An 11,459-nucleotide genomic window follows, 5' to 3' on the forward strand; every position below is an offset into this window, starting at 1 on the left:
GGAAGTTAGAAAGGCCAAGAGAGAAATAGAAATGAACATTGCTAAGGGAGCTAAAACCAATTCCAAAATGTTTTTCCAATATTACAACAGCAAGAGAACATTCAAAGAGGAGATTAAATGTTTAAGAGATACAAATGGCAAAATCATAGAGGAAGAAAAAAAAATAGCAAATATGTTAAATGATTACTTTTCACAAGTTTTTACAAAGGAAGATACTGACAACATGCCCCACATGTCATCCAGTTCCTATCCAGTTTTAAATAACTTTAGCATAACTGAGGCAGAAGTGTTAAAGGGACTAGGAGCTCTTAAAATAAACAAATCCCCTGGGCCGGATGAGATCCTCCCAGTAGTACTCAAAGAAATGAAAGAAGTAATTTACAAACCGCTAACCAAGATCATGCAGCAGTCTCTTGACACAGGGGTGGTACCGACAGACTGGAAAATTGCAAACGTAATACCGATCCACAAAAAGGGAAACAAAACTGAACCAGGTAACTACAGACCAGTAAGCCTAACTTCTATTATATGCAAACTTATGGAAACTATAATAAGATCCAAAATGGAAAATTACCTATATGGTAACAGGGTACTGGGAGACAGTCAACATGGTTTTAGGAAAGGGAGATCGTGCCTAACTAACTTGCTTGATTTTTTTGAGGATGCAACATCAATAATGGATAATTGCAAAGCATATGACATGGTTTATTTAGATTTCCAGAAAGCTTTTGACAAAGTCCCACACAAAAGATTAATTCTCAAACTGAACGCAGTTGGGATTCAAGGAAACACATGTACATGGATTAGGGAGTGGTTAACATGTAGAAAACAGAAAGTACTGATTAGAGGAAAAACCTCAGAATGGAGTGTGGTAACCAGCGGTGTACCACAGGGATCAGTATTAGGTCCTCTGCTATTCCTAATCTACATTAATGATTTAGATTCTGGTATAGTAAGCAAACTTGTTAAATTTGCAGACGACACAAAAGTAGGAGGAGTGGCAAACACTGTTGCAGCAGCAAAGGTCATTCAAAATGATCTAGACAAGATTCAGAACTGGGCAGACACATGGCAAATGACATTTAATAGAGAAAAGTGTAAGGTACTGCACGCAGGAAATAAAAATGTACATTATAAATATCATATGGGAGATATTGAAATTGGAGAAGGAATCTATGAAAAAGACCTAGGAGTTTTTGTTGACTCAGAAATGTCTTCATCTAGACAATGTGGGGAAGCTATAAAAAAGGCTAACAAGATACTCGGATACATTGTGAAAAGTGTTGAATTTAAATCAAGGGAAGTAATGTTAAAACTGTACAATGCACTAGTAAGACCTCATCTTGAATATTGTGTGCAGTTCTGGTCACCTCGCTATAAAAAAGATATTGCTGCTCTAGAAAGAGTGCAAAGAAGAGCGACCAGAATTATTCCGGGCTTAAAAGGCATGTCATATGCAGACAGGCTAAAAGAATTGAATCTGTTCAGTCTTGAACAAAGAAGACTACGTGGCGACCTAATTCAAGCATTCAAAATTCTAAAAGGTATTGACAGTGTCGACGCAAGGGACTTTTTCAGCCTGAAAAAAGAAACAAGGACCAGGGGTCACAAATGGAGTTTAGAAAAAGGGGCATTCAGAACAGAAAATAGGAGACACTTTTTTACACAGAGAATTGTGAGGGTCTGGAATCAACTCCCCAGTAATGTTGTTGAAGCTGACACCCTGGGATCCTTCAAGAAGCTGCTTGATGAGATTTTGGGATCAATAAGCTACTAACAACCAAACGAGCAAGATGGGCCGAATGGCCTCCTCTCGTTTGTAAACTTTCTTATGTTCTTCCATAATACAAGAAATTAAATTTAACATATATATATATATATATATATATATATATATATATATATATATATATATATATATATATATATATGGATGGAAAAAAGACTCCCATTGCATAGCAGTATGATCCATTCCTGGTTTTTGCTTTTAATAGTGCTCATATGAGCTTTTTTGCCAATACACTGTAGCTAATCAAGCTTTTAGTAAAACCTGGAACAGGTGAAACTGCTATGCATGAGATGTCTTCTTTCCATCCCTGAGATACAATGAAGTGATAATTGATATAGATTTTACAACAGTGGACATGGATGCTGGAACTGAATTCATATATGCCTGTACAGCAAAAAAAACTATAAAAAATTGTAAAAAAAACTTCAATATCTGTAAGCCTCTGTAACATATTAACCAATGCCTGAAACGATTTGTAATACAAAGAGTTTAAATGTAATTCCAAGAGTCATACTGTACTATTACAGAATAATATGATACATAGTACCCAATGGATTCTGGGAAGTGGTGTGTATCACTACAGCTAAAGTAAAACAGTGAGACATCTGTACATTAACCGTCCATTTACAAACCACCACACTTTTAGCAAACACAGGTAGAATTTACCGCTTGATTTAAGTCTAACGATTCAGTTCCTTTCCTGTAGTTCCCAGAGATTTTGCTTTATTCTGTTACATCTTATTTCAAATGACATGACCCTGAAAACACTTAATAACAATGTCCGGACAGGGGAGGGGAAAAGGGGGGCATGCATCCAAACCAATTTTTTTTGTATTATTATTATTAACAAAGAAGCCTAGCCCACAATAGACACTTTGTTAAAGTTTGGGTGGTAAATCAAAAGGTTATAAAGAGGCATTGTCCAGCCTGATGGCTACTATGGATTGTTCACCATGAGAACTGATTTAAGTGCACTGCAAAGCAATGCTGAGTTTAAATGAATGCTGAGGATTGGCATGACTGGAACACCATTGAGTGCTGTTCTCCCCTAACTGTGCCAGGGACGCAGACTGCTCCATTTGCTGCTTTCTAGCTGGCTGTTGGAAGTAATTAAAAGTGTGCTTATTGAGCATTTAATTATCAACCACACCTTGTGCATCAGCTTCCCTGGCGATCCATTCCCTTTATTTCAGTTTGGACATGTTTTTGCTGAAGTATACCTAAGAATGATAATTTAGCAATGCTTCTGTAAAACACTAAAGAGGTATTTTCAGTTCAACAGAGATTCCATTACTTTTAAATAAGGGTCAATATAAAATGTGTAATAATTTAGGTAAAAGCAATTTACTGTTCCACTACTATAGGATCACTTCCTGCACTACAGGGAAAATGGCCCCACCTGGACCTCACACTGTGGTTCTGTGCTGCACACAGTGGAAACAATGCAGGGTCATATTACTTGTAATACAGGAAGTGGTAGTGGGAAGATGGTGTAGTTCCATCAAACTGAAGAGTGTTGTGGCAGGATGACTAGGAATCATCTGAGCCAGAGTGAAAACACAGGCAGAACACAAGAGGAGACATAAACAAGACGGGTTACCTTAAAAGTGGTGTGCTTCTGTTCCCCCACCGAGCCCTCGAAGCACGAGTTTCAACAAAGACAGAGAGAGAGCGAGAGAGAGAGTGAGAGAGAGCTACAGTAGCTGGTTTTGTTGCTAAGACTCAATTACAACTTTGTCTACACTACAGGACGCAAGCTCTTTCTTTCTCAAACCCTGTGACAGCACACGTTGTTATTTGCATACCATATGGGTGTGTTCAGAACAGTGCTGACGCAGAGACATTTACAATAATGCAAATGAAGATGACTTGTCTGCAAATTCACTCCTGGTTGTCAGCCAACATAGTTCTTTTTTTTTCATGCTGAACACTTATTAAAGTTAAAACAATTAGAAGACAATAAACGAAGACCACACCCACGAATAACAGCAACTGCTGACACATGAAAAGAAACTGCGTATACTAACATCGAGCAATGCACAGTTCTCAAAGAGGAACAGCACTACTTACAGAAAATAAACGTAATAAAACATGTTATAATGTTGAAACAATTGTCTAATTTCTTTTTAGCACAGAAGAACATGGACTTGTACAGTATATAAGCCTGGCTATAGGAAGCACATTTCATTTTTACTAGTATGAAATGTCGGTTTTATTACATGCTTGAAAAAAAACAAAAAAACAATTGGGCTGTACTTTTCAAACTGGCAAAGACACAGACAAGCGATCTAATAAAATAAAAATAAAATAAAATTAAATAAATAAATAAATCAAACATTTCCTGGTTGGTTTGCTTTCATCACTGCTAGAAAAACAGATTTGTCGAGCTCATTCCCTCAGCCCTTCTTTGAGATCCCAATCAGTGCATCCCAGACCCACGTCAGCAGAGCACAAATCTGTACTGGTTTAAACTAAACAAACAACTTACAAACCTGGCCAATTAAGAAAGCCCCTGGGAGCAGTGCTGGTGTAAACCACACAATTCGAGCAAAACGCTGCCTTCTACAGCACCGCCTGCTACAGCACCACCGCTTCAATTACCTGCTTCAGCACCGCCTGCTTCAGCACCGCCTGCACCAGCACCACCTGCTTCAGCACCACCTGCTTCAGCACCGCCTGCTTCAGCACCGCCTGCTTCAGCACCGCCTGCACCAGCACCGCCTGCACCAGCACCGCCTGCAACAGCACCGCCTGCTACAGCACCACCGCTTCAATTACCTGCTTCAGCACCGCCTGCTTCAGCACCGCCTGCTTCAGCACCGCCTGCTACAGCACCGCCTGCTTCAGCACCGCCTGCTTCAGCACCGCCTGCTTCAGCACCGCCTGCTTCAGCACCGCCTGCTTCAGCACCGCCTGCTACAGCACCGCCTGCTACAGCACCGCCTGCTACAGCACCGCCTGCTACAGCACCGCCTGCTACAGCACCGCCTGCTTCATTACCTGCTTCAGCACCGCCTGCTTCAGCACCACCTGCTTCAGCACCACCTGCTTCAGCACCGCCTGCTTCAGCACCGCCTGCTTCAGCACCGCCTGCTTCAGCACCGCCTGCTTCAGCACCGCCTGCTTCAGCACCGCCTGCTTCAGCACCGCCTGCTACAGCACCGCCTGCTACAGCACCGCCTGCACAGCAGCACCGCCTGCTCCAGCACCGCCTGCTTCAGCACCGCCTGCACCAGCACCGCCTGCACAGCAGCACCGCCTGCACCGCCTGCCAGCACCGCCTGCTCAGCACCGCCTGCTTCAGCACCGCCTGCTTCAGCACCGCCTGCTTCAGCACCGCCTGCTTCAGCACCGCCTGCTTCAGCACCGCCTGCTTCAGCACCGCCTGCTTCAGCACCGCCTGCTTCAGCACCGCCTGCTTCAGCACCACCGCCTGCTTCAGCACCGCCTGCTACAGCACCGCCTGCTTCAGCACCGCCTGCAGCACCGCCTGCTTCAGCACCGCCTGCTTCAGCACCGCCTGCTACAGCACCGCCTGCTACAGCACCGCCTGCTTCAGCACCGCCTGCTTCAGCACCGCCTGCTTCAGCACCGCCTGCTTCAGCACCGCCTGCACCAGCACCGCTTCAGCACCGCCTGCACCAGCACCGCCTGCTACAGCACCGCCTGCTTCAGCACCGCCTGCTACAGCACCGCCTGCTACAGCACCGCCTGCTCCAGCACCGCCTCAGCACCGCCTGCTACAGCACCGCCTGCTTCAGCACCGCCTGCTTCAGCACCGCCTGCTTCAGCACCGCCTGCTTCAGCACCGCCTGCTTCAGCACCGCCTGCTTCAGCACCGCCTGCTTCAGCACCGCCTGCTCAGCACCGCCTGCTTCAGCACCGCCTGCTACAGCACCGCCTGCTTCAGCACCGCCTGCTTCAGCACCGCCTGCTTCAGCACCGCCTGCTTCAGCACCGCCTGCTTCAGCACCGCCTGCTTCAGCACCGCCTGCTTCAGCACCGCCTGCTTCAGCACCGCCTGCTTCAGCACCGCCTGCTTCAGCACCGCCTGCTTCAGCACCGCCTGCTTCAGCACCGCCTGCACCAGCACCGCCTGCTACAGCACCACCGCTTCAATTACCTGCTTCAGCACCGCCTGCTTCAGCACCGCCTGCTTCAGCACCGCCTGCACCAGCACCGCCTGCACCAGCACCGCCTGCTTCAGCACCGCCTGCACCAGCACCGCCTGCTACAGCACCGCCTGCTACAGCACCTGCCAGCACCACCTGCTTCAGCACCGCCCTGCACCAGCACCGCCTGCTTCAGCACCGCCTGCTTCAGCACCGCCTGCTTCAGCACCGCCTGCTTCAGCACCGCCTGCTTCAGCACCGCCTGCTCCAGCACCGCCTGCTACAGCACCGCCTGCTTCAGCACCGCCTGCTCCAGCACCGCCTGCACCTGCTTCAGCACCGCCTGCTTCAGCACCGCCTGCTTCAGCACCGCCTGCTACAGCACCGCCTGCTTCAGCACCGCCTGCTTCAGCACCGCCTGCTTCAGCACCGCCTGCACAGCAGCACCGCCTGCTTCAGCACCGCTACAGCACCGCCTGCTGCACCGCCTGCTTCAGCACCGCCTGCTACAGCACCGCCTGCTACAGCACCGCCTGCTACAGCACCGCCTGCTACAGCACCACCGCTTCAATTACCTGCTTCAGCACCGCCTGCTACAGCACCGCCTGCTTCAGCACCGCCTGCTTCAGCACCGCCTGCTACAGCACCGCCTGCTACAGCACCACCGCTTCAATTACCTGCTTCAGCACCGCACCTATCCAGATTCCTCCAGAGTGAACCTGGGGTCACAGTTGCCAATGGCAACGAGTCAGTGTTCAATTCAATTCCTCACAGTACCGCTGCTATAAAACACATCCCTGTCTGCTCTCCTGAAAAATGCCTCTGAATGGGGAAAGAAGGCAAGTGCTGACCCTCACAGTATCCCTGCACCCAGCCCTGGGTTTCACAGCTACCCTCGGTTAAGTGGATAATTGAAATGACCTGGTGCTAGGAATTTGAGTATTCAGGTAAGCCCCTGCTAAAATGCACGAAAATGAAGTACTTCTCACAGTATGATACTTCACCATCCAGGAGTCTTATCACTGGTGAATATGTATAAGGAGACCAGGGCAGAAGCACTGCCGACGTTTAATTACGTACTGCAGGCTTCGCGTGTGAACAGTTACTGTAAAGGGTTAAAGTCCCAGCATATGAAAAAAGGAAATTCTGGAATAGAGATTTTCACTTTATAAAAATGCAGGCTTTCGGTAACCTGATTTGTCCTTGTAAACGAAAGCCCACTCCCCTCAGGCAAGTGCTGTCAGCATGCTTTCCAGCAGACACATTAACCCATTTTTGATGCTCACTGATCTTGTTTCGCATGTTTACTCCTGGCTGCTGCTGAAGCACTTGTTAACAGAGTACTCCTTTGCTTCTAAAGAAATCAATACAGTACACTACAGTCTCCAAAAAAAGGCTCATTTGGCCAGAAGCTTTAGTCAATTGTTTTGTATTTTATCAAGTGAAACTATACTAAACCATGTTAAATCTTTCTAGACTGCAAGGGCTCCACTATAGAGGTAAGAGAAGAAATCAGAAGTATGGTTTGCCTTTCACTGGTTACTATGAGCTCCTGCAGATTCAGTGAGCTTTGAAAGTGTATTCATGAAATACCTGGTTTAAGGAAAACCAAGTCAATGTAAAGTCAATGGCAACATAAAGTACAGCACAACCTGAACATTGCACTGTATAATCAGCACAACCGCCAACTCATAGGCTGCCCTGCAGCAAAGCATGATGGGAGTGCCCAGGCGTGATGATTCACTGTAACGATGAGACTGAACTGCAGGCACACAGCCATCAACCGAGCCATGCACTCCCAACACCCTGCAGCAGCAGCAGCCCTGCCCAAACCCAGTCCGAAAGGAAACTATCCCAGCACTTAATAGGTCATATTTCAGTCAGGATTGACAGTCAGTGAGCTCTGTATAAAGTAGTTATGGTGAATGAAAAGCTGAAATGAAAACTTTGCTGTAGTTGTACTACACTACACATGCAAGATCAACATAGTCAATTTCAAAAACCATCCAAGAAGTCCAGAGCTCTGTACTCCTGGCATGAGGTTTGTGGCAAGCTGCCCTATTGTCTAAACAGCAGCACACATACATGATGCCTGTTTATTACTCTTGTTAAGATACAAGACTGTTAATTTCAGCACAATCTGATTAAACCTTGGCAATCAAGCAGGGTTCATCCAAGCCAGGGTGCAGGGCTCACCAACTGGAACTGGAAGCCAAAAATGTATGTTTTCTGTTGATTCCATTCAAACCCTTTCACTGCCCACATGTTGTATTTTGCAAATGGGCAATGGTTTGTGTGGTTTTTTTTTTCATTAAGTCGTGCAACTATTTGAAATCGAATCTGTCCTGTACAGTACATCATGTGACAAAAGACAGCAAGTAATGCGAGCGCTGGGGTCTTCGATTACAGATCAAATGGAGTGGTAACAGAAGGTACTGTACCTGGTAAAACAGCTTATCAAACCTTGCATTGCCACGTTATCCCCTGACTGAAATACAGAGTCAATCGTTAAAAACCAAAGAATATCTGATGGAATCGGGAAAGATGACTTGGATACACTTTAAAATCCAGGTATGTTAACAAAGCTCAACTTAGGGTTTTGTTACGTTATTTAACACATGTAGTTTCAACTAAATGAATCACATAGACTCACATGCTACAGTAAGTGCCCATAGTATTATATTAATGTCAGTGTAACTAATATTAAGTTCTCATATTTTAAGGGCACAGGAAGCATCACTGTTCCTCCCAATGAAGGTGGACCTGTAATGCAATACTTGCAAGTGGACACTAGACAGACACAGTATAACCAAGCAGAAGGAATGGCAGGGAGGTTCACTGTACTGAGTTACACACACCTGGGGGGGCTATGCAGCCATAGGCTTCCAACTTTAGAAAGTCAGCATAATTAATTCCAAGTATTTCTCTTGCAACAAAACCTCCTGCTAAAAAAAACAGCTGCTGAACTGCACTTTGACGTGCTGCTGTTACAGACCGTGACTCCTTTAAGTGAGACGAGGTTACAAGCTCTATAGTGTCTTGCAGAAACAAGCCTGGTGCTTTAGCACTGCAGTTAAGATGCTTTCCTGTGTATGGTTGTTGGTTGTTGTCCCGTGGACAGCGAGCAGGAAAACTTTAATGTGTGTGTGTAATATTATATATATATACATACAGACATACATACATACATGCATGTGTATATATATATATATATATCTATATATACATATATATATACACATGTGGTGGTGATGTGTGGGTGACAGTATATATGTATATATATATAAAGATATTATAGTATATATATATATCTATTATATATATATATATATATACTATATATATGATATATATATACCACTATAATATGTAATGTCTTACCTGTTTAGTATGATCCCTTTAAGGTGAGGTCCAAATAGTTTGTATGGACTTAAAAAATGAAAATGAAACTTGGAAAACTAAACCTTCTACAGCAAAATGATAAGGGACTCCCAAGAAAGGGAGGCTCCCAAGGTCTGAACATATTTTTACAGACTTGTTTATGAGCCCTTGCAGATAACAAAGCGAAACAAACAATGTGTAGCATGTGTGCAATAATTAGCTTTCAGGTACAACCTCTGTCTAAGCCATACCACAGCTGGTTCATCCATACCTTTAAAACACTTCAGACTAAATTCTCAAAGCTGCTGACTCTAAATCGTCATTAGCACCATTTTTGGGGTAAATAGCTTTGAGAATGTAGCCTGGAATCGTTTGAATGCAAGCTGTGTTTGCTGAGCTGTTTGAGGAGCATTTGGAGGGGCTGGCCTCTCCCAGATTAAACTGGGTGTGAATGTCACCTGTTATTGCGTATCCATTAATAATGAGTAAGCAGGTGCACCTAGGCGTGAAAGGGAAGGGGAGGAGGAGGGAGGGAGGGAGAATTACAAGATGAAAGAAAAAACAAACTCCCTGACTGTGTGCCTCCCGTTCTCTTTTATCTGTCTCCATGGTGACACAGAAAATGACATAGCAGCCCAGTTGGCTGACTGAGGACACAATCTAGCCAGAAACTCAAACTGCAGGATGCTGTCTCCACTCCCGTAAAGGTTGATTAACTTACAGGAAGTTGATTCGTCTTCTTTTAGCCCTTTAGATTCAGGGAATCAGGACTGCAGCTGTCATGGAAAAGGAGAAGGATGCTCTGGAAATCTCTGTACTGAAACCCTAAACTGTAAGACATCTTTGTCAGTATATTTATTGTTATGAGACATTCACAGGACTACCGCACTTAAGAAATCTAAAAGATCTAGGTCGACTTACAGTATACAGTAAGTGGTACAGCACAGTATAGTACAGCACAGTATATAATAGTGCCCTGTTACTGGTATATAGTGTATCATACTGCAGTCATTGCCATATATTGAGAAATGCATCTCAACCAGCAGCTATAACCCAGACAAGATTTAAAAGGATCACAGTGAGTAGCAAAACCACTTAATTTGACAATGAACAGGTTTCTTTACCTTATAATTAAGAATTCAAGTCTTATTGGAGTAATCAATGAGGCTGTGACTTAGAGGAAGAGAGCTGAACATCTGAACCTTAGAGGAGGAGAGCTGAACATCTGAACCTTAGAGGAGGAGAGCTGAACATCTGAACCTTAGAGGAGAAGAGCTGAACATCTGAGCCTTAGAGGAGGAGAGCTGAACATCTGAACCTTAGAGGAGGAGAGCTGAACATCTGAACCTTAGAGGAGGAGAGCTGAACATCTGAACCTTAGAGGAAGAGAGCTGAACATCTGAACCTTAGAGGAGGAGAGCTGAACATCTGAACCTTAGAGGAGGAGAGCTGAACATCTGAACCTTAGAGGAGAAGAGCTGAACATCTGAACCTTAGAGGAGAAGAGCTGAACATCTGAACCTTAGAGGAGAGAGCTGAACATCTGAACCTTAGAGGAGAAGAGCTGAACATCTGAACCTTAGAGGAGAAGAGCTGAACATCTGAACCTTAGAGGAGAAGAGCTGAACATCTGAACCTTAGAGGAGAAGAGCTGAACATCTGAACCTTAGAGGAGAAGAGCTGAACATCTGAACCTTAGAGGAGGAGAGCTGAACATCTGAACCTTAGAGGAGGAGAGCTGAACATCTGAGCCGCCTGCTGAATCTCTGCAGGGGATTCGGAAATCCATTTGCCTTCAGCTTTGAGGTCAGGCTCATAAATACATGATGAGGTTCTTGCAAATGGAATACCAGGTTTAAAAAACACAATGAGAACCCAGCTTCAGAAGAGCGTGGAAGGACACAGTGAAAAAACACTAAACCCTCTCTCATCTCTGGAACCGAATCTTTCAATGTCCCCCCAGCATCAGACACTGCTCAATGTCTATGCTTGAACTGCACACATGCGCCTTCAAAACCACCAGAGCCACACAGTCATTACTCGGGGAACGTCAAAGTAACTTGCTCCAGTCCTGTTCAAGGCAGGGAGGACAGCATTCTGAGCTGTTATCTCCCATGTCAAATCTGCTCTGCACTGATTAAATGAGTGCTAACCCGGGCTGACAAGGAGAACCAGCG

The 11,459-nt window shown here is 45.0% G+C and overlaps 1 protein-coding gene across 6 annotated transcripts in view; it reads right to left on the reverse strand.

Moving 5' to 3' along the window:
* ccser2b (coiled-coil serine-rich protein 2b) overlaps positions 1-11,459 on the reverse strand; it is a 75,559-nt gene that overhangs the window by 61,220 nt on the left and 2,880 nt on the right. Inside the window, exon 1 of one of the 6 annotated variants that reach the window (XM_041267533.1) lies at positions 10,004-10,055. The exons of 4 other annotated variants lie outside the window; for them this stretch is intronic. The gene's annotated coding sequence lies outside the window, so the exon portion shown is untranslated. Of the gene's footprint in view, positions 1-3,389; positions 3,527-10,003; positions 10,056-11,459 lie in introns of those variants that run through there. One more of the 6 variants, XM_041267530.1, reaches the window with a different exon arrangement.

The sequence above is a fragment of the Polyodon spathula genome, chromosome 13, assembly GCF_017654505.1.
Source record: "Polyodon spathula isolate WHYD16114869_AA chromosome 13, ASM1765450v1, whole genome shotgun sequence".
Classification (NCBI taxonomy): Eukaryota; Metazoa; Chordata; class Actinopteri; order Acipenseriformes; family Polyodontidae; genus Polyodon; species Polyodon spathula.